Consider the following 23,425-nt stretch of genomic DNA (forward strand, 5'->3'; position numbering starts at 1 on the left):
TGTTTACTAGACAGGGCAACAGCCAAGTTGTCAGTTTTGTACAAATATATTTGAAATTGAAAGTAGGTACTCCAAACTACATCATTTTTAACATAAGAAATTAATTGGCCACCGGCAACTTTGAACAATAATGATAGTATGGCTTTACAAGAACTGACATTCTTCAAAAGCATGTGATACTGAACTTGTAAAATGTACATGTGGCAACACAGGGTGGTGCAGTGTTCTCGCTTTCCTCAGATTATTTCCCATTTCCATTTCCGTAAAACGGTTCCGGTTACAAGTTAGTAGCTGGTCTCTTCCAACACGTGTGATGCTGTAGTGTGCTCGAAAAATGCTACGAGGTTGTGAATTTCCTTGTAATTGTTAATTTGCGCAATTATTCAACAATGAATGGAAGTGAAAACATAATATATTTTTGACAATTTAGGAAACTCACTTGACAAGAACAGATTATTGCTATACAGAAGGGAAGGCCAACCCCAATACTACCTGGTCTTACATGTATGCATGTAGGCTCATTTGTAGCATGTTTCATTCAAGAAGGTGTCATTTCGTGCTGTTAACTTCTTTCCTCCTCTTAAGAAATATGCAGGAGCCGCCACTGTTATCTATGTACTTCGCTCCAATAGATGACGCAATAGTAAGCACATTCCTTTCACGGTTAATCTCCTAGTTGGAGAACAGTATGTGAATTATAACCGGAACCTCAAGTCGGAGCGAAGTCTTGGAAACACACTGTAGAGTCCGGCTTTGTCATATTTGTCTGGGAAAGTGACGCAGGTGTAAGAAGTTATCTGCGGTTTCGGTCCGAAAAAGAGTGGCGCCGGTGTGGCTGCCCCGCGACGTGACTCCCTGTGCTGAATCACCGGGTGGGTCACCACAGAGTCCCGGTCCAGCGCCGAGCGCAAAAAGCGGAGCGCGACGACAGTCCAAAATGCGGAGATGGTGTTCCGCAATCTGCCCTCACAGAGACACGAATACGCATAGGCCTACTAGAAGGTAAGCCTCTGCACTCAGACCTTGCAGTACCACCACCACCACCACCACCACCACCAGCTTCGCTTTGGTTGAAGTAGTATCATTTCGAAATACAGGTCCAGAGAACACGAGTTTTATTGTCGGAAGCAAAGTGAAATAGTAATATGCGTTACAAGAGCGGTATGTTGAAGTTTTCATGTTCGAGGAAAAGTTTGAAAAAGCGAAACGTAGTTGAGCTTTTTTAATTTCCGAGAATTGAAAGAAAACATACCGCTCGTGTATCGTGCATTATTTTGTGCGAAGATCGTTTATTACATACCTGAAAGAGGAATTTGTAATTAGTTCCAATGAAATCTCCATCTTGGTTTCTGTTCAATGACGGCAAATTTGCAAAACAAAAATATCTGTCTTCAACATTGTTGCTTTAAATGTTTTCTGTGTTAGTATACTCCAGCAGGCCTGATATACGTCTGTCTTTTTTTCCCCCAGTCTATGAGTCTGGAATCTTGTTGATTTTTTCACGGCTTCCTTAATGTTACTTGCATCACGAATGCAGTAACTTTAGTGGAGTTGTAGAGTTTACTTAATTTTTGCAATTATTTAAAAACAATAATTAACAGTGCAATTTAGGTGAAATTGCAGTGGTAAGTTTCCAATTTATAATTATTACTATATTGAACGTCTCTAAAAATAATATGTTAAAAGCCTAAAGCAGTAAAATCAATATGTCACTTAAGCGGTAAGAAGAGGGAAATTGTTATGTGTGTTAGGTTGGGAATACTGAATGTGGAATTTTAGACTTTCCGCGGATTGGTTTTGTGCGGAAACCAAGCAAATACGCACGATCTCGCACAAAATATTAATATTTTGTATACTGTAGCTATTACAGTAGGTGTCCCACTATATTCTATTTGTGTTTTATCGCCATAAGCCATGCTCAAAATATGATAAAATACCCCTAGTTATACATATACCATAGCTGTTAAAAACTGTTACAAGATTCAGGACATGGGTAACTATCGTTATTGTAGCTATCTTTGTAGTAATATCAGTAGCAGTAACAACATTAGTAATAGGCCTAATAGTACTAATAGTACAGGGACATCATTTTATTTTTACTAACATTTTTAATATTAACCTGCCTATACCTTTAGAGAACCGGAAACACCGCTTGTTCCCCCCTCCAAGAGTGGAGTTCGATGATACTGGCGTAAAACACAAATCACTCTACTAGGTATAGGATGGAAGGAAACTAGTTCATCCATTTACGTAAACTAGGAAAAATCGCGATTTTGAGTTTGATAATTTTCATTAGGTTTTTCTTTAATCAAAGTACAGTACTGTATTAAGAATAAGTGTTTTTACTCACGAAGTGAGTTATCCATGCTAACGTATTCATTATGCGGTGTATATTATACTGTCTACAGCACATTAGCGTACAATATAGAGAAAGAAGTTAAATTGAAAAATAGTCATAATATGAATATTTAAACACAATTTTGAAAATGGTGACCGTTCATTTCGATACAGGCTTCAGTTCTTTTGTGCATATTATCGCACTATAGACTATTGCATCTAATTCCAATTGCCAGTTTCGTCCTTCGTACTAGTAACTCATGTTGAAATAATTCTGTACCTACTCTACGTACTGTAAATTCAATCTTCACTTCTGCCCGACCCGAAAATATACAATTACTCAGACATGCTATCTACTGTCCGTCCAAGTGGTTATGCCGCAGGATTGTAGAAAGGGAGGAAATCACGTGGCAGTTAATTACGTAACAAGGCCCTTTTATTTAAGTTAAATTAAACAGCTGTATAATATTACGTAAACGTCCAATTCCTAAGAGAAATTAATGTTTTCAGAAAAGAGCTAAGACAGCCCAGCTTTTACAGAGGGGCGAGCAGAAGCAGGTGGGGGAAATCGGGATGCGACGTAGGCAAACGGACAGTACCTGTGCGAAAATATGATTCAATATTGAAAGCTCTTTCGTCACTGGAAAACGCGAACATATTTCTGGAACGTACTATACTCAGTAACTCAGTACTGCTTACTATCTGCGGTCTTGGTTCTGTGTGGAGTTGGAACTTCATTAGTAGAAGGGGTGGGAGTGAAGTACATTCAAAAACTCAAGTACAATAAAAATTGAAGTAAAAATAAAATGATGTCCCTGTAGTAGTTACAGTAGTAAAAGTAGTAGTAATAGAAATATTAGTAGTAAGAGTACTAATGACAGTAGCAGTAGTTAATAGTAGTAGTAGTAGTAGTAGTAGTAGTAGTAGTAGTAGTAGTAGTAGTAGTAGTAGAGTCCTCCGTATATGACGCCATGAAAAATACAGAAACGTTGCCTCCACAGTGGGTCTGTCATAAAAGGCGAAATTCAAAAGATAATAGGGGCCGAAACGTAACAGAGACAAAAAAATGAAAAGGGGCAAGGTAATAAATAAGAATCTTTTAGTAATTAAAGTGGAAAAAATATTAAAGGGACAAAATGTAAAAAAGGGCAAAATGGTAAAAGTGGGAAAAAATAAAAAGGGATAATGGAGTGAAAAGAAGAGTAGAACAACGAAAAAGAGGGATGAGAAAGTTGAAAAAGAAAAACGATAGAAATTTAAAACATTGAAAATGACAGCCAAAAAGGGTGAAAATGATGAAACGGTTGAAGATATAAAAAGGGAGCAAAAGATACGAAGATAAAATATAAAAAGGAAGAAAAAGATAAAAATTGAGGAAAATTTAAGAAAGAGAGAAAAAGATGAAAAGGGGGCAAAAAAAGATAACATGGGAAAAATATGTAAAGAATGATGAAGGTAAAATAGAGTGGAAGAGATCAAAGAGGCTGAAAAGATAAAGAAGGGTGACAAGATAAAGGCCGAAAAAGATGAAAAAGATAACAAGGAAAAAAAAAAAGAATGAAAAAGAAAACATGGAATGAAAGAGATCAAAGCGCCTGAAAAAGATAAAGGACTAAAAAGATAAAGAAGGCTGGCAAGATGAAAAGTGAAAAAGATGATTAAAGGTGAAAAAGATGAAAAAGGGTGAAAAAGATAATAAGGGAAAAATATTAAAGAGGGAAAAAATAAAATAGAATTAAAGAGATCTAATAGACTGAAAAAGATAAAGGAGGGCTAAAAAATAAGGGTGACAAGATAAAGGGTGGAAAGAATAAAAAAGTGAAAAATTATGTGGAGAAAAAGTTAAAAAGGGGTAAAAAGATAGAGAAGGGTGAAGTTAAAAAAGTGGGTGAAAAAGTTTAAAGCGTAATAGAGATAAAAAGGGCAGAAAGATAAAAAGGCGAAACGGTAAAAAGGGATAAAGAGGTAGAAAAAAATAGTAAAAAATATAAGAAAAGTGAAATATATAAAAATATTGGTGATTAGGTAAAATGGGTGAAACAGATCAAAATAAGTGACATAGAAAAAGGTAAGATAAAAGGTTAAAAACGAAGAAGAGGCGGGAAAGATAAAATCAATGAAAAATATAAAAAGTACAAACATAAATTGGCATAAAGTATAGGCTAATAAAGTGTGAAAGACAGAAATATATGTAATTATAGCTGAGAAACGTAATATCTTAACGTTTCTTTTAAGCTACAGGTTCTTCAAAAAATGTGGCATGATGAATTTACGATAATGTCCCCACAGTATATTGCTTTTGTCGGAAAGGAGAGTTATTGCATAACAACAGGCATCATAGAGTCCGTGGAGCAAGGGTTGGGAAGTTCATGAAGAGGTCCACTGCATTTCTGAAGACGGCTCTCACAGAAGAGCTGATATAATAGCAATAAACAGGCAACAACAAAAGGCTATTATCATAGATCCAACTATACGCATGGAGAGAGATCTAAACCAAGCTCATCAGGTTGATCAGGAAAAGAGGGCCATTTATGAACCTTGTATTCCCTACCTTAGTGCCAAGTATAACATCCCTCTCTTCAATTCGTCAGTGACAGGTTTATTTTTTGGTGCTCGGAGTTCTTTACCAAAATTTACATATAATTTTTTAAAACAATTATCAATATCATCTTTTGAAATTCAAAAAATCATCTCGCAAATTCTCAAAGATTCCCTGCAGATTATACAATTTCATTTATACCACTAAGAAGGCCTTAATTAAGGATATGCTAATTTTAAATTAAAATCTTTTTTTATCAACAGTAATCTCACTAGACGTTTTGATTTTATCGATAAATCTGCGAGTGGAACACGAGCAGATTTATCTAGAGAAAATCAAAACTCGAGTGGGATTTAATTGACTATTACACGATTAGAAGAAAGTATATAAAGATTAGAAGTAACGAAGTACTCCAATACAATAAAATATTAATTGACTTACGAAAATACAACTGTCTTCAAATATATTATTGTACCATCTCAACATTACAAATATTACGCTAGATGCATGCTAGATGGCAGTAGTGTCTTTATACAGACACTGTAATGATTACTATTCAATAAATCTTAATATTAAACAATCTCTGATACGTGACTATCCATAATATCATATAGCAGAAGTTCTTTTTATCCTCTCAGAGCAGAAGCTATAACATAACCTAACTAATATACACAAGTGTTAGAAAAGTTTTAATTAACGACGATGACATAAAAAATAAACATGAATAATTTTAAAAGGAATAATTATTGAATGTACAATTTTCAAATTTGAATGTGGTTGGTGGTTCAATTGATGTTATATTGGACGTGTGCGTAATAGAAGTGGAACTCGTTTATTTAGGCCTACATGGTGTATTCAACTTATTCAGAATTTCCGAATGAATAATTTTAAAAGGAATAATTATTGAATGTACAATTTTCAAATTTGAATGTGGTTGGTGGTTCAATTGGTGTTATATTGGACGTGTGCATAATAGAAGTGGAACTCGTTGATTTAGGCCTACATTGTGTATTCAACTTATTCAGGATTTCCGAATGGTGCTCTTCATTTATTTGTAAATCGGATTTCAGAAGATGCATAAGTATGATCAGTGATTTTTATTAATTCTTGTTCTTGAATGCCAATGCGAGTCATATTTGAAACTGCTGTGCATCGACTGGAGTGGTTTGTAATTTTATATATATTTTTGACGTCCAGACCAGCGCAGTTTCAAATGTTGGCAAACAAAGAAACAAATGCTAGGGACGCGATAAAATTAAACAAATGCTAGAGACGCGATAAAATTGTGCGATAAGCAGCCATGATTGGTTGAAATACGTCCTTTCGTACCGTTTTATTGGTCAAAAGTAGTATGACGTAGTAAGAGTGTAATAGTCAGTATAATTTAGTCATCTTCTAAGATTTTATTTTACAATAATCAATGGTACTTAATTATTACACTTTATTTTATAACACTATTCATATATAATTAATTGTATTTGTTTGCCATTCATTTCCGGATCCTCGTGGTCATCCTTAATTAAGGCCGGACGAGTTTTTCTCTCTCTCTCCCCCTCTCTCTCTCTCTCTCTCTCTCTCTCAATATCTGCTTCGTATCCGTTTCCTGTAAGTTACCACAAATGCTAGAGTATCTTCAGTGGACCGAACCCACTAACATTTGTCAGATATCACCTACAAACTCACTAGAATTCCAGCTAGTCCTTCTCAACCCAGAGAATTCTTTCCCACGTTTAGATTTCTCATAATCTTTTCCGGAGGTAGAATTCAGTTCCAGACGTTGAGAGCTACGAAGGCGTCTCCCCGTTGACGACGAGAGGGTAGCTGTAAAGTTCGCGCGTGCCGCAGTAACTCGCACCCTTGAGGCGCATCCCCCATCTCTCGCGCAAGACATGCGCGTTTGCTAAACAGGGCCAAGCGCCTTCGCGTAAAATTTTAATTGTGGTGCGACTGGAGTGCGCGGAGGAGCCGGTTCAGCGTTCCGTGACCCTCCACACCCTCATTTGTCACGCAGCCATGACGGACACCGCAGCATTCCGATATGCGGCCGCAAGTATTTATCACACGCAGTCGGAACTGCAACGGGAGATCTCAGATTGTGCAACAGCCACATCCGACTGGAATTCATAACCTACTTTTCATATCACGGGGTCAATGGTGCTCAAGATAGGCCTACCTCTCTTTCCCCCCATCAACTATACCTACATGAATATTTTATCTACATACATAGGCCTATGCACGTACGTATGGTGTGTAGACTATACATATACTTACTTACTTACTGGATTTTAAGGAACCCGGAGGTTCATTGCCGCCCTCACATAAGCCCGCTATTGGTCCCTATCAGACTATACATATGGAGGTACTATTTGAGAGTAGTAAATTATTTAATTTCTGTGTCTTTCGAATAACAAATCAATAAAATGAACTATAAACTGTAATTATTCGCAACATGATATGTGAAGAGGTATTGACGAGTTCTTAGTCTAACATGGAAAACGTTGATGTAATTAGAAATTAGTTTTTATTTAACATAATAACCAGGCTTCGAGACTTCGGACCCGATAGAGCAGTTCAGTGGGAAATCTGCATAACGGCGTACTGAGTATAGTGGTAAAGCGTACAGTGGATGGGGGTACTGTAGAATGAATGACAACAAATTCGCAAAGGAAAACGCTCTGGATTTGAAGGTTTGGTTTTCATACAAACTGAAGAAAAAAGAAACTACAAGGAGAGAAAGGGACTTACAAGGAGAAAAAGAGGATGACAGAAGAAAAAGGGGAGTAGGAGAAAAGGGGAACTACAAGGAGAAAAAGGGGACGACAAGGAGAAAAAGGAGACGACGAGAAGAAAAAGGGGACGACAAGGAGAAAAAGGGAACGACAAGGAGAAAAAAGGGACGACAAGGAGAAAAAGGGGACGACAAGGAGAAAAGGGGACTACAAGGAGAAAAGGGGACGACAAGGAGTAAAGGGGGACGACAAGGAGTAAAGGGGGACGACAAGGAGAAAAAGGGGACGACAAGGAGAAAAAGGGGACGACAAGGAGAAAAAGGAGACGACGAGAAGAAAAAGGGGACGACAAGGAGAAAAAGGAGACAAGGAGAAAAAGGGGACGACAAGGAGAAAAAGGAGACAAGGAGAAAAAGGAGACAAGGAGAAAAAGGAGACAAGGAGAAAAAGGAGACAAGGAGAAAAAGGGGACGACAAGGAGTAAAAGGGGACGACAAGGAGTAAAAGGGGACGACAAGGAGAAAAAGGGGACGACAAGGAGAAAAAGGGGACGACAAGGAGAAAATGGGGACGACAAGGAGAAAATGGGGACGACAAGGAGAAAAGGGGGACTACAAGGAGAAAAGGGGAAATACAAGGAGAAAAAGAGGATGACAAGAAGAAAAAGGGGATGACAAGAAGAAAAAGGGGACGACAAGGAGAAAAAGGAGACGACAAGGAGAAAAGGGGGACTACAAGGAGAAAAGGGGGACTACAAGGAGAAAAGGGAAAATACAAGGAGAAAAAGGGGAACTACAAGGAGAAAAAGGGGACTACAAGGAGAAAATGGGGACTACAAGGAGAAAAGGGGGACTACAAGGAGAAAAAGGAAATGAAAAGGAGAAAAAGGGGACAAGGAGAAAAGGAGGACTACAAGGAAAAAAAGGGGACGACAAAAAAAGGAACTACAAAGAGAAAAAGGGGATTACAAGGAGAAAAAAGGGACTACAAGGAGAAAAAGGGGACTACAAGGAGAAAAAGGGGACTACAAGGAGAAAAAGGGGACTACAAGGAGAAAAAGGTAACTACAAAGAGAAAAAAGGGATTACAAGGAGAAAAAGGGGATGACAAGAAGAAAAAATGAAATGCAAGGACAAAGATCTTCCGCGGAGCTTAGTTAATAGTGAAGAATAATACAGTTTAGGCTTGTTCTAGGCGTGGAAAGCAATGTAATGTGACTCCGTCGGAAACGTAAAGAAATGCAACCTAAACAGATAGACGATACCAACTTTGTCACGATATCTACAAGAGAGTTACTTTTCGGACTTCAATATCATTCCTACGAAAGGAGGTGGAAGACACAATAAGTCCACTAGAGGCTACAATGAATGTCTTCGCGTCGCTCCACCGTAACAAATACTATCAATAACGCCAAATATAACATGTTAAAATTTTTATACTTTCATTCTAATGATTCTGCCAGATTTCTTGGAACATAAGAACGCTGTAAGCATTGCCAAATAGGCCTACTCTATTTGTCGCTGTATTTTTAATTTAGTGTTCAGAATTGACTGCAGCATCTCTTTCCTGGAAAGTTTCATATTTAGTTTAAAATCCGAAGCATCCTTCGAGGTTTTTGAGTCTTTTCTTTTGTTCGTTCTTTTACTTACATTAAAGAGGCTGAAGTCATAGCTTGCTGGTCCTAAAATGGAGAAGACGCGCGCTGAAAGTTGCATTGGATACGATCGATATACGACGTAGCTTCCTCGCGTCCTGCCTACGTGTTTCAAGCGACGACGTCTTCGGAAGTTTGCTAGCGGCCAGTTCCTGTCTACTATCTCAAACTTCTTTACAAACGCGAGCTTCCGGCCCTCTCGAAAACCAATCAGAACAGACAATGGCATATTTGTGTGTGCTGAATACAATCGATCATATTTCTTTCAATGCTGAGCTTCCGGATTTTAAACTTCTGTAAAAATAGTCGCCCATTTTTTTCTCCGTTTAAGAAAATGGCCTCCCCTCTAACAGCTGTTCGTATTCATTGACATTTTATGATGGTTGTCTTGTAACCACAGAATAACAAACCAAAGAGTATAGGATAATTAGAATAATATTAATGTAGCTGTACTCTCTGGCCAAAATACAGCGTGGTAATCGATCAGGTCCAGTTGTACTATCGATACTTAGCACGGCACAGTAGCGCGAACTATCGGATGCAATAGAGAACCTCAGTTATTCTGTTACTTTTCGTAATGAAGTAATGACGAGACTATGACGTAGCTGTGTAACAGTTATACTGTACACGACGTATATAGTGATTATTAGTAAGGAATTTACAAACAATTTATAAACGAGCTATTCGTTGTGTCAGTATAAGACAGTTAAACGTCTATACAAGAGTTTTTATTAGCAAGATCGTAAATAATTTTCTGATAGGAATAACTATGAAACCATAAAAAGTACAGAGTACATTTAAAATAAAATATTAAATTGTCAGCTTTCTACAAATTTGTGAAAATATGCGACAGACCTATACCCGGAAATATGGACAAATATGGGAAATGAGATATGTTTTAAATTATTCCTATCTTAATTCGTAAAGACATGACAAATTTTTTAACTGCAGGTAATCAAAAATCACATATTTACACAGAAATCCAAACCCTGGTTATAGCTAATCTGTAACAAAGATATATTCGAACGATATATTAGGTGGAAAAAAAAAAAAAATGCTTTCCCTCGTCGTGTGAACCAGGTGCTGAACTCAGGAGATCGGACATTTTTGTGTCTAAAGCTGTACACCCCTGCCAATATTTCCTTGTGAAAGTGATTAACACGACAAATTTTCCTCCGCTGTTCCCACGAGTCGTGATGGCGCCGATAACATAATATAGCTGTGAGTGTGCAAAGAGAAGGGGGGGGGGGGAGGCAGTGATTTAGTTCTCCGCTATGCACTGAATAACTTCATCGCCGCTGAAACGTTGTGGATAATGAGCCTTGTGTTAAGATATTAGCTTAATTGGCATGTTTGGACTAGTATACAAAGAGCTTTAAAATACAAGTACTCCGCTATAACGAATTTTATTCATTGCCGTGTCTTTGGCAGTTACAGTTAACTAAGTGACGGAATTTTGTAAATATTTCCAACAAGTTATAATACAATTTCACCCGCAGATCTATAAAACAATTACCTCTTATGAAATAATGAAGTAAAGTTGTCCGTTCACACGCCACTATGGTGCACAGAAGATAGAGAAATTAGGAGGAACTATGGCTAATCTGCATAGCACATCACTCCGCCCGTATTTTGCCTCCAGGAAAGATAATCCTTTTCCTTCTCTTCTTCAAGATATAATCCAAGTCTTGTCTTCCACCACAAGCCACTTTTTGTTAGTCATTTTATTCATCATGTTGATATGTAAAGTATAGAGAGTGTAAACGATATAAACTGCCAAAATTATACAGACTGTACAGAAGTGGCAAAAAAACCGTACCGACCCTTGTGGCTGATTTCAGAGCCTTGGTCACTCCAGAGCACGATAGATTGGAACTACGATTTTCGTGGTTCGAATCCTGCCTGGGAAGGAAACTTTTTTTTGTTCCTTATTCAAATTTATTCCCAATACTTTTTGATTGCAGCGATATTTTACTACTTAATTAACTTATTATTCCCAGAACATGAATTTTATCAGCAATCGAATAATATTGGGAATAAATATGAATAAGGAAAAAAAAGTTTCCTTCCCAGGCAGGATTCGAACAACGAAAGTCTTAGTTACCAGTCTATCGTGCTCTGGAGTGAACAAGGCTCTGAAATCATTACAAGGGTTGGTCCGGTTTTTTTTTTTTTTGCCGCTACTGTACTTCTCGATCTACTGAACATGATGTACGGTGAAATTTTGTTTTTTTTTTGTTTGTTCTATTTTTGTTTTTAATTGCTAAAATATCATGTTTTTAGGATTGATAGTAGTGTAATATTTACTGTTCGAGTAAAGGCTGGTCCACAATAAATCGGGAACGGAAACTAGAACGACAATTGAAAAATGGTTAAAATAAATGTACTTCAATGTGAACATTCACAATTAACAAAAAGCTTGTCGGAGCCCGGGAACGGTGACGTGAGAGTTGCCAAGTTTAAACTATGCCGTTCTCGTTTCCGATCAAAGCCTACTAGATCCATTCTGTTGTCATCAAAAAACTGCTTGGTCGTCGTATATTTTGTAGCCTAGATCATAATATACGTAACAGATAGGTCGGCTTATAGGCTTTGACATTAACAACTTTTGTCAGGTTTACTACGCTGCCATCTAGTTGTTACATAAGGAGTCACGTCATAATTCCCATTTGAATTGCATTAGCGACTGTACTGCCATCTCGTGTTCGTTTACGGATGGGTGGCGATCCTGGTGGTTGTTCTCTTACAAGTGCTGCCGATTTTAACATAGCGATGAGTTATCTGTTACATATATGATCTAGGTTCGTAGCAAGAAGACCGTGAAATAATGTTTTCTTCATTCATTGCTTGTAACTAACCCAGAAATCTAGTAGAATCACATTCAATGTGACCAGACTACCACGTCAATTGAATTCTTAAATATTCCATGCCTTAAATTTCGAAGTCGGTTAACCTGTGTTTATGTTAAAATTAAATTAAAAATGTCGACCTCGGTAGAGTAGTTGGTATAGCACTGTGGGTTCGATCCCAGCCCAGGTCAATGGCTGGCATGTATAGTGGAGAGAATACCATTGGACAAGTGAGGTGTATAGTTCCAAAACCCGACATTTGCTTTCTAAGTGGTTTAGAGAAAAAGCCAAAAAACTATCTGTAGTATTTCCAGTGTTGAGATGTGCAGGAAATTTTTATAATAGTCTTTAATAGTAAAGCTGAGAATAAAATTACATGTTTGAACTAAAAGTATGTATTTTTGTAAGAGTTATTAGATTATTAAATATGAACATGTCGTGTTTTGGAACTAACTGTTGCATATGTAGGATTTTGGAACTAACAATAAAATATATGTCGGATTTTGGAACTAACAATAAAATTTATGTCGGATTTTGGAAATTCTAATAACATTATTTCCCATAAATAATCCACATTTTGTTCTAAAAAGCTATTAATTTTATTGAATCCATGGAATGTAATAAATCAATATTCATTAAGTATGAGGTCTCGCCCACCTCATTGAATATTACACGTCTACTATGAAGTAGCCAATGTGTATTATTACCATTTAATACGAGAAAAATTCGTACCGGCACCGGGAATAGAACGAGAGAGGTTCGGCCGGCGCCGTGGAACGTGTCCCGGCATAGCTCAGTTGGAAAGAGCGCTCAGCGCGCAGAGCTGAAGGTCCTGGGTTCGATTCCCGGTGCCGGTACGAATTTTTCTCGTATTAAATGGTAAGAATGTAATAAACAATTGTCATTCATTTATATATATATATATATATATATATATATATATATATGATCAGAATATTATATTTAACCTTCATTAAGTGTACATTTTAAATCCTGAAATTCTCTTCTCCCTGTGGTTCACAGATAGTCAATCTTCTTCATCCTCATCCTCGTTATAAATACGGTCTGTATTATTCTTGCAATATTCCAAAGTTTCCATGTCTCTCCAGTTATCTTAAACATTTCTTTAAGTAATTTGTTAACATTACTTAGTTCTTCTTTATAGATTATGCATGTGTTTTTGTGCAAGTGTGATTTTTCCATCCAGAGCACGTTTTCCCCTTTTTCAAAATCCTTTGTACAAATGTACAATTCTTCTATAGTTTTGTTCACCCCTTATCGCAACTCAATTTTTTATTCCCTTATCTTAATTCTTTTACAGAATTTTAGTTTGAAATGCTAACCATTTGGTGGCTTCAAAACAGTTTGTATCTTCGTTTTCCACTCATAAACTGGACAGTCTGTACTCAACTTGTTTATGGTGTCACTGTTGACGATATTGCAGTAATCTTCGGATTTCATAATTTTCATCGTCTTTGCCTCCTTCTCAATTCCATAAAAAAATTCTATCCATTGGTATGGAGGAAATGGAGTGACTCATTGTACCTAATTTTTCGATGAAGTCTTTCATAGCATATCACTTTATTTCACATTTCTTGCTACATGTATCCTCTTCTCTTTTTTTTTTTACTGGGGGAAGTCCAATTTTTAAATGCCACTTAAATACAAGTCCCACCCAATTCTTTGACTCTTGCAAGATTTTTAAGAAAGTTTGTCGGTAAACTGGTAGAACACGACCTGCTCCCATCCCCTGATGTCTCACTGTTCTGTTAACAAAATATGCTTTAGGATGATCAGCTGTTGTGTATTCAGTATGAATTCATCTTGAACCAACTTATTGGGGACACTGTAAAACACTTTGTAAAAGTGGTTGATATCACGCTGAGTTAGGAAACTTCTTTGGTTTATGGGAAAAGTTTTGAGTTCTGAGAGAGTAGCGACCAATAATCAATACAAAAAATTATCAAATACAGGCAAGCATCGCACAATCACTGTAAAGACAAACATTACAGTTAGCATAAAACTTAACTTCCTATCCCTTTGTTTAGTTCTTTGTATCACCGACTCTCCTTCTTCCACGCCCAGGCTCTAAAGGCGAAATCTGTATGTGAGATTCTATGAAAATTTTACTTCTATAAGACGCTCACACAACACGTCAACACGTTGTAAAAATTTGCACAGCTCTGAAGTACCAATATAATGAAGCATATTCTTATTCAGCTAAAGTTCCATTGTCAATTTTCCCAGTAAGTTCCGTGCACTGAAGAATTATGATATTCTAAAAGAAATCACACACTTTCTTTGTCTTGAGCAAAGATGTCGACTTCTGGAACGTTACTGACCTTCATAGTTCACACAATGGCAGTGTAAATGTCGGACTTTGGAATAAACTGCATATGTCGAGTTTTGGAACAATACGTTAACAAAATAAGTCGGGTTTTGGAAAAAATTCCATATTTTAAAGCTTGATTTATGTTAGACATATCGAGTTTTTGAGGATGAAATAGTGTTTTTCCAATGTATTTCAACCCAAAGATATAAGAAATGATCGTAACTCATTTTTCATAAAAATGGCAGATGTCGACTTTTGGAACTATACACCTCAAGTATACAAAACTAACATCATAATGCGTAATATCGACTTTACATATCGCTATTGACATGCATATCGATATGCATAACCGTTTCCGTTCTCGGTCTATTGTGAATAAAAAAATCTCTACGTTCACGTCCTTCGCTTCCCGTTATCATTCTGGTTCTCGTTCCCTGTTTATTGTGGACCAGCCTTAAATGTGAACGTCATTGCCAATGACTTTCCTTCCAACACATGCTTACATCACCACAACAGAGTAAGCCCATTGTCCTGATTTGTAAACAAGGATATCACCACAGCTGCAATGTACAGTAGTGGCAGACCGAAATACATAATGACGATCTACTATCACTTCGAAAAACATCCAACTCACAGATAACATTTTTTTACGAAAACCATAAAAGTTACAGGAAAAATTTATTATACTTTTTTGTTCAGTAATTTATGCGCTATCTCCAGTATTTTTTTTTTTTTTGCAGTTTCTCGGGGGAGGGAAGGGAGGAACGTCGTCCTCACATTTTTCTTCTTTTGAAAGTAAATACCAAATGAAATATATGCCTTGAAATTCGAGGAAGATTCGATAATTTTTAAGTTCACAGCTATAAGAAAACCTCGATTGATCGGTTTAAACGACGCTTGCTCCATGACCAGTCGGTTTCTATAATTCCCGCCCATGCGCTGATTTAGAGGAGGATCTCCTCCCTCTCCGTTCATTTACTTGCTTTAAAACTCTGCTTCTTTCTCTGGCCGCTAGTGCGCTGTTGTCTATGTGTGTTAACTGCAGTAAAGGAGGAATTGATTAGCTTTCCTCCACACAAACAATCTCGCATCTTTCTCACAGATTTCTAGCAGTCAACGAAATTCAGTATTTTCATGATGATTCATAAAAACCGCAACCTTAATCAAGCGGCCACCTGATAAAACGGCCATTTTACAAGGTAACTTCAGATGGCCGCTTTAGACAGGTTTCACTGTATCCGATAAACTGTATAATATGAACGAGTCCATTGCTATACACAAGAGTTCAGGCACAAGGCCTCTTAAAGCTGGTTAAGTCTCTGGGTACTGCTGATTATTAAAAAGGATAACAAGAAGATGTTGAAGAAGAAAAAATGATGATGTGGATGAGGATGAGGATGGGCAGCTCAGCTCTTCATGCTTACCAGACCAGTAGGCCTCTCGTAAGAACGCAGTATTTGTATTTGTAACAGAAAGCATTGGGCGCGCAGTACGAAGTTGTCACGCGATGTCTCCGTGCCGTGGCGCTGCGCACAACCGCACCGCTGATCAATATAGCGCAGGTCAGGACAGCCGAGGATTTGGCATAGGTCATGACAACAACAACACGCTGCCGCCGGGAGGGGCGGGTCAACACCGCCGAGCTACTGCGTCTCCTGGCATCTGAGAAGCGTGTGAGGTATGCAGATCAAGCGCACTTAGAGGGCGCGCGATCTTGGGTTCACAACATGCAACGTCTACGATGAAAGAGTAATGGAACGAGAAAAATTCTCTCCGGCGCCGGGATTTGAACCCGGGTTTTCAGCTCTACGTGCTGATGCTTTATCCACTAAGCCACACCGGATACAACTCCGACGCCGGTTAGAATCGTCTCAGATTAAGCTCCAACTCTTGGGTTCCCTCTAGTGGCTGCCCTCTACACTACGTCATAGATGTCTATGAACGCAGACCGAAGTCCACACGTGCTGAGGTGCACTCGATATGAGTGACTAGTTGGCCGGGATCCGACGGAATAAGCGCCGTCTTAAATCACGAAGTGATTTACGCATATCATATATATTATTTTAATGTATCGAAGTACATATGATATTTCCATGCAGATATTCTGCGTCATCATACGATGAAAGAGTAATGGAACGGAGAAAAATTCTCCCCGGCGCCGGGATTTGAACCCGGGTTTTCAGTTCTACGTGCTGATGCTTTATCCACAAAGCCACACCGGATACAACTCCGACGCCGGTTACAATCGTCTCAGATTAAGCTCCAACTCTTGGGTTCCCTCTAGTGGCCGCCCTCTGCACTACGTCATAGATGTCTATGAACGCAGGACCGAAGTCCACACGTGCTGAGGTGCACTCGATATGAGTGACTAGTTGGCCGGGATCCGACGGAATAAGCGCCGTCTTAAATCACGAAGTGATTTACGCATATCATATATATTATTTTAATGTACCGAAGTACATATGATATTTCCATGCAGATATTCTGCGTCATCATACGATGAAAGAGTAATGGAACGGAGAAAAATTCTCCCCGGCGCCGGGATTTGAACCCGGGTTTTCAGCTCTACGTGCTGATGCTTTATCCACTAAGCCACACCGGATACAACTCCGACGCCGGTTAGAATCGTCTCAGATTAAGCTCCAACTCTTGGGTTCCCTCTAGTGGCCGCCCTCTGCACTACGTCATAGATGTCTATGAACGCAGGACCGAAGTCCACACGTGCTGAGGTGCACTCGATATGAGTGACTAGTTGGCCGGGATCCGACGGAATAAGCGTCGTCTTAAATCACGAAGTGATTTACGCATATCATATATGTTATTTTAATGTACCGAAGTACATATGATATTTCCATGCAGATATTCTGCGTCATCATACGATGAAAGAGTAATGGAACGGAGAAAAATTCTCCCCGGCGCCGGGATTTGAACCCGGGTTTTCAGCTCTACGTGCTGATGCTTTATCCACTAAGCCACACCGGATACAACTCCGACGCCGGTTAGAATCGTCTCAGATTAAGCTCCAACTCTTGGGTTCCCTCTAGTGGCCGCAACGTCTAGATTACTCACAAAATGTGCTTACTTCACGTTGCTTAGCAACTACACAAGCTCTATATAGAGGATTTCACTTTAACGGTCTTACTAATAAACCGTGTATAGTTTTTATAGAGCCCGGACGAGAAATTATGGCACCAGCGCGAGGGACGCATTTTAGTTCGTTTGCTTGGACTCGCCCTCACACTCAACTGGAGGGGTGTTGGGTTACTAGCATTCCGAGTGTTCAGATCGTTCTGCTACTACCGCTATTGCTAATACTGAAAACATTGTCCTTCTGAGCGCCCTCATTATGGCATTGTCTAAGGTGTGAAATCATAGAGTAGTTCATAGTCAAGGTCATGAAATATCATTCGTTGTATGGAAATTCATGTCAGAAGAGGCTGTAAATGGAATACCAATTCCATTGAAAAGCGTGTGTGCAAGAGTACTGGCTGCCACTGGTATTTCAAAGCGAACCTTGGCAAGAATCAGGAAAGAAGGGAAAAATATTGAGGCAGGAACAGCAGATTCTTTCTCCAGTCCGGAAAAATCACAGCCGAAGAAGAAGATTGTTGCAGCCGTAGACAGTTTTGATGAGGAAGTCATAAGAAGACTCATTTATAATTTCTACGCTACGCATAAGCAGAGGCAGACTCTGCAATCGCTTCTTCCGAGAATGGATATCAGTGTATGATTATGTGAAGAAAGTAGAGAACAATTACATTGAAAGTGAGCACGTGATGGACAGTATTTTGGAGAACATTTCCATGAACTTAGGGACATCTGATTCCAGCACAGATCAGTCGTCTGATTCGGACGGAGAATAAGAATATAAAGATGGAATAGTGGGCGTAATTTCATTACGTACCTTCGGACTCTTGAGTAGGAAAGTGGTGATACTAAGTTAAGACGAATGTTTTTAGAAAGAGATGAAATAGATATGCCTGCCGCTCTGAGCTTGAGAACCGTAAACCAAACAACCCCCACTCCTCTATCCTGCTGACTGGCAATTTAAAACTTCGCGCAGGTTGGTGCCATAACAACTCGTCTTAGCTCTACGAGACTTATGCAGCGTTGAGACAGAAAACGTTACTAATAAACCATGCATAAGCGATGGATGTATAAACAATCTGTAACTATACAATGGGAATTGCTTTGCAGTAGTTATATATACGAAACCCCTTATTTAAGAGTTGTATATAGAGAAAAAATGGCCGCCCCTCTAACAGCTGTTCGTATCGACTGTCATTTTAAGAAGATGGATGCCTTGTAACCACAGAATAACACACGAAAGAGCAGAGAATAAGTAGAATAATATTGCTGTAGCTAGTACTCTTTGACCAAAATGTGGTGTGGTAATCGATCAGAGCCAGTTGTACTATCGATTCTTAACACGGCACACTAGAGCGATCTACCGGATCCAATAGAGAACCTCAGATATTCTATTACCTTTCGTAATGAATTAATGACGAAACTATGACGTAGCTGTGTAACAGTTATACGGTTATACACGACGTATGTAGTGATTATTAGTAAGGAATTTACACACGACTTATAAACGAGCTACTCATTGTATAAGTATAAGGGAGTTAAACGTCTGTATATAGAGTTTTTATTAGTAAGACCGTAAGAAAAAAAGCATTGAACAACTGATTTTAAACACTGATTAGTATTCTATTCTATTCACTTTTAATTTTGATATTTTTAATTTTTTTTAAATGAAATTTAAAAAAAAAATTTTTTTTTCTAAGTTAGGAATCTTTCATCTTTCAAAATTCAATAACTCAATTAGAACTAAAATATCATTTATGTACTACTAAGATTTATTTCAAATCATCCGTCCTCAAATGAGGTTGACCACTGGGATCCGGAATTAACAAACATAAAAGATAAAGGGAAATGAAACGAGCAAAATAATGATTCGATTTGTACTAATATCAAAACAAAAATTTACGTGTTAACATATAGATGATAGCGTAGAATTTGAAGAGAGGCCTTCAGAATTTCCATTACGATCTCCTGAACCTCATAAAAGGGAATTTGGAAGGATTTAAGGATATTACATGTAAATTTTGGTAAACAACCCCTCGCTCCAAATAGTAAGCCTGCAACATCCCAGTTGTAAAGCGAAATGCCATATTTTTCACTGAGGTATGGAAGACAAGGTACATATTTAGCTCGCTTGTCATCATTTATCTGTAGTGCTTGATTCGTGTCTCGTTCAAAGCAAATCGTAGGGTCTAAGACCATCGCTTCCTGGGTTTTTCTATTGATGGCAATTATGCCGACTCTTCTATGAGAATCATATTACTTCATTATAATACTGCATAATATTTTGTATTTATTTTACAATTGTACTATTTAATACTTCTTAATTTCATTTTATTATTTTTTTATAGGTGCCATCGGCTCTTGTACTTTCTAGTTAACCGAATCTTCTATGCTTTAGCTGACATAATTTCATTGTATTTCTTGTATTATTATTATTGTGATATTCATCACTTTCTTTTGCTTACATATATTTGATATAATTTCATTGTATTTCTTATATTATTCTTTCTTGTATTATTATTTTGATATTCATCACTTTCATTTGCTTACATATATTTGATATAATTTCATTGTATTTCTTATATTATTCTTTCTTGTATTATTATTTTTATATTCATCACTTTCATTTGCTTACATATATTTGCTATAATTTCATTGTATTTCTTATATTATTCTTTCTTGTATTATTATTTTGATATTCATCACTTTCTTTTGCTTACATATATTTTATATAATTTCATTGCATTTCTTATATTATTCTTTCTTGTATTATTATTTTGATATTCATCACGTTACTTTTGCTTACATATATTTGATTATTTAAATTAAGCAATTAAATAATTATTTTAATGTAGACTTAAACTTGTAATATTACTTTTTCATTATTCCATGTAAATTCTACTCCCGGCCACAAGCTTTTGCTTCATCGGAAGTGCCAATCAAAAGTGTACCATTATTATGATTGTTTAAATAAATTATTATTATTATTATTATTATTATTATTATTATTATTATATAGAGGGCTATTCCATCAACTATTTATAAGTCTTTCCTTGAGAATTAGAAATTAATTACTTTCCTTTAATTCACTAAACACAATTTAATGAAGAACTAGATCGATTTCATGTGACAAACTATTGTTACACCATTAAAATTTCCATATACTGTCAACTCTGGATATAGTGAACTCTTTTATAGTGAACCTAAATCTTTGGTCCTGAACCGCATACATAAAAAAGTACATTAATAGGCCTATTTCCTTTCATAGTGAACCCTCTCTTCTGTTACAAGTGAACCTTGTATCCTGACAAATTCTGATTTGAAGTCAGACCTTCAGCAGATAACGAGCAGTAAAGCAACAATATTAATAAAATTACGTTTTTTGAACTAGTAGTAATCTCGACTCCAATGTTCGACAGCAGACGTCTCCAAGTCGTCACGAGAAGCTCATTTCCGCGTCGCGACGTCTGCACAGCACATTCCAAGCTCTGCAATAAAAGCCACGTTGGACGCCGTCCACAGCGACGCTAGGCAGGGTGGGAGAGTCGAGCACAGCGAGAGGTCTTAACTCCCTGCGGCCTTGACACACTTCCTCGTTTCTGCATGCTCCAAATGTGCACATTTAAATCAATTACCGAGATTTGCGTAAATTCTTAAGAGCAGAGCTGAGTTTTGTTGGGAGCGGTAAAGGCGAATGTTCGAACTATATCGGTGGATTTAGGAAAGGAGTGAATAATTTCCGGGACAATGAGGAAGTAAAGACAGGAGTTGGGATAGTAACACCACAGTCTACTATATACAGTCGCGAAGCTTGAGGTGATTTTTTGCAAATTCGTGATAAAGCGCTCCAAGCGGTTAGCAACTAGAAACAATACACTGTCCACGGTCGATTTTGGACTGTGTCGTATTTCCATCGAGTGCTAGCTCGTTGCGTATTTCACATTGATGCTTGTGAAATGTTCGTTATTGGTTGTAATGAAAACGTTAATGGCTAAAATACAATAATTGGAATAATTATATTTTACTAGAGACGTAGAAAAATTAAGTTTGTTTTAATGAAATTCATTGATCACGTTTTATTTTCAATTCTGGTGGGATTATTATTCCTTAGGCCTACTTTTTTTTTCAAAGGATGTTTTTAATTATAGCTTTTAATTTTTTGTTATTTTTATTTGTTATTTTACTAGAGACGTAGAAGAAGTCTGTTACAATAAAATTTATTGATCACGTTTTATTTCCAATTCTGCTGTGATTATTATTGCTTAACCTCATCCCACTTTGTTAACTACGTAAGCCTACACTACAAATACCGGTACACGTAAGTTACTCCATTAATTCATATTTCCATTATTATTGTTGTAAAGGGAAATGCAAATTAATATTTATTGGTTTCATAGTTAATTATCGCTATAATCTTGAATGAGTGAAGCGATTATAGTAAATTTCAGTTCGTTTTGCACAAACAAAAATAATATTAACCTATTTCTTGCAGGTATCTTCGAGTTTATGGTGGAATTTATTATACTTCATTAAAATAATAAATTAACTTTATGCATTTAATATTTCAATAATGGAAGGAAGGTGCTAATATTTCCAAAAGAACACAATGAAAGTGTAACATATTTTGTCGTCTACTAGGAGAGAGATCTGCGATGATGAGGCGATAGTAGCGATCCTAGTGGTGGGCAACTACCCATGTTTGCATTTTTACTACATATTGAGCTTCGCGACTGTATATAGTAGACTGTGGTAACACAGTCTAGTAGTATAGGCCAGCCGTGACGAAAATGTTATCGTGCACCGAGCCACTGCAACGTGCATAGCACCTATGGAGGGAGGCGGATACCCGAAGGGGAAGTGAAGCAACTGTCTGACTTATTACGGATTTTCATTTCCTTGCGACAAGCAGTTAAATATAATTCTATACAGTACAAGGCTATAAACTAATGTTTAGTACGTGTAACGAAGAAAGAAATGAACACGATAATATAGGACACATTCTCACAAACTAAAATGAACTGTTTTCAGTATGTCTCTGCGACAGAGCTTCAAAATCAGGAATTATGTCACTTACTGCCAGTCGTAGTTGACCACGAAGGTATTTGTCTGTCAGTCGTGATCTAAATTTGGTTTTTATTATTTTCATTGTTGAAAATAATTTTTCACAAACGTAAGTTGTAGCGAACATGGCTTCAACAGAGCAAGCGAAAGAACGAAGCTTCGGATATTTATTTTTTGCCAAAGATTTGAAAAGTTCAACATTTGTCAGGTCCTTACAACTAGTGACATTTAACATCATATTGTAAATCTGTGAGTTTAAATTGAAGATCTAACTGCATTTTTCGTATATTTGCTGAAAAAGGAACGACGTACAGAGATGATGATGATGATGATGATAATAATAATGATAATAATGATAATGATAATAATAATGATAATAATAATAATAATAATAATAACAGCAGCACTTAATCTTTTAATATTTCATGAGTGACATGTAGTATAATGCCGTTTTATGTTCTACAACCGTTTTCCTAGTAATACTTGTGAACAAATCATACATTTAATATTCTCATCATATTGGCAGCAAAAAAATGCGTCCTCCCATCCTACTTGAAACTTTCGTTTTTGTAGAGGAACATGGTTTCGAGAGAGACATTGTGACGATATGCCATTCGCAGGTTAGAGACAAATGCAAGAGAAATACATAGCTATCATTGCGAGCCACAATGTGCTCGTGAGTCACATTTTCGCCACGGCTGGTATAGGCTATACAGTCACGAAGCTCAAAACGTAATAAATATGCATCCATAGGTAGTTGCTAATCATTAGGATCGCTAACATCGCCTCATTATATAGTACCTCAATAGTACCGGCACAGTCTATTGTTCCTAGCAC

The 23,425-nt window shown here is 37.3% G+C and overlaps 1 protein-coding gene and 1 non-coding gene across 3 annotated transcripts in view; one reads left to right on the forward strand and one right to left on the reverse strand.

The window, feature by feature from the left end:
• nab (NGFI-A-binding protein homolog) overlaps nucleotides 1-23,425 on the reverse strand; it is a 521,598-nt gene that overhangs the window by 245,835 nt on the left and 252,338 nt on the right. The gene's annotated exons all lie outside the window — the stretch shown is intronic.
• On the forward strand, nucleotides 12,891-12,965 carry TRNAC-GCA (transfer RNA cysteine (anticodon GCA)). The gene has a single exon. It is a non-coding gene; the product is annotated as a tRNA-Cys (tRNA).

This window comes from Periplaneta americana, chromosome 8 (genome assembly GCF_040183065.1).
Source record: "Periplaneta americana isolate PAMFEO1 chromosome 8, P.americana_PAMFEO1_priV1, whole genome shotgun sequence".
Classification (NCBI taxonomy): Eukaryota; Metazoa; Arthropoda; class Insecta; order Blattodea; family Blattidae; genus Periplaneta; species Periplaneta americana.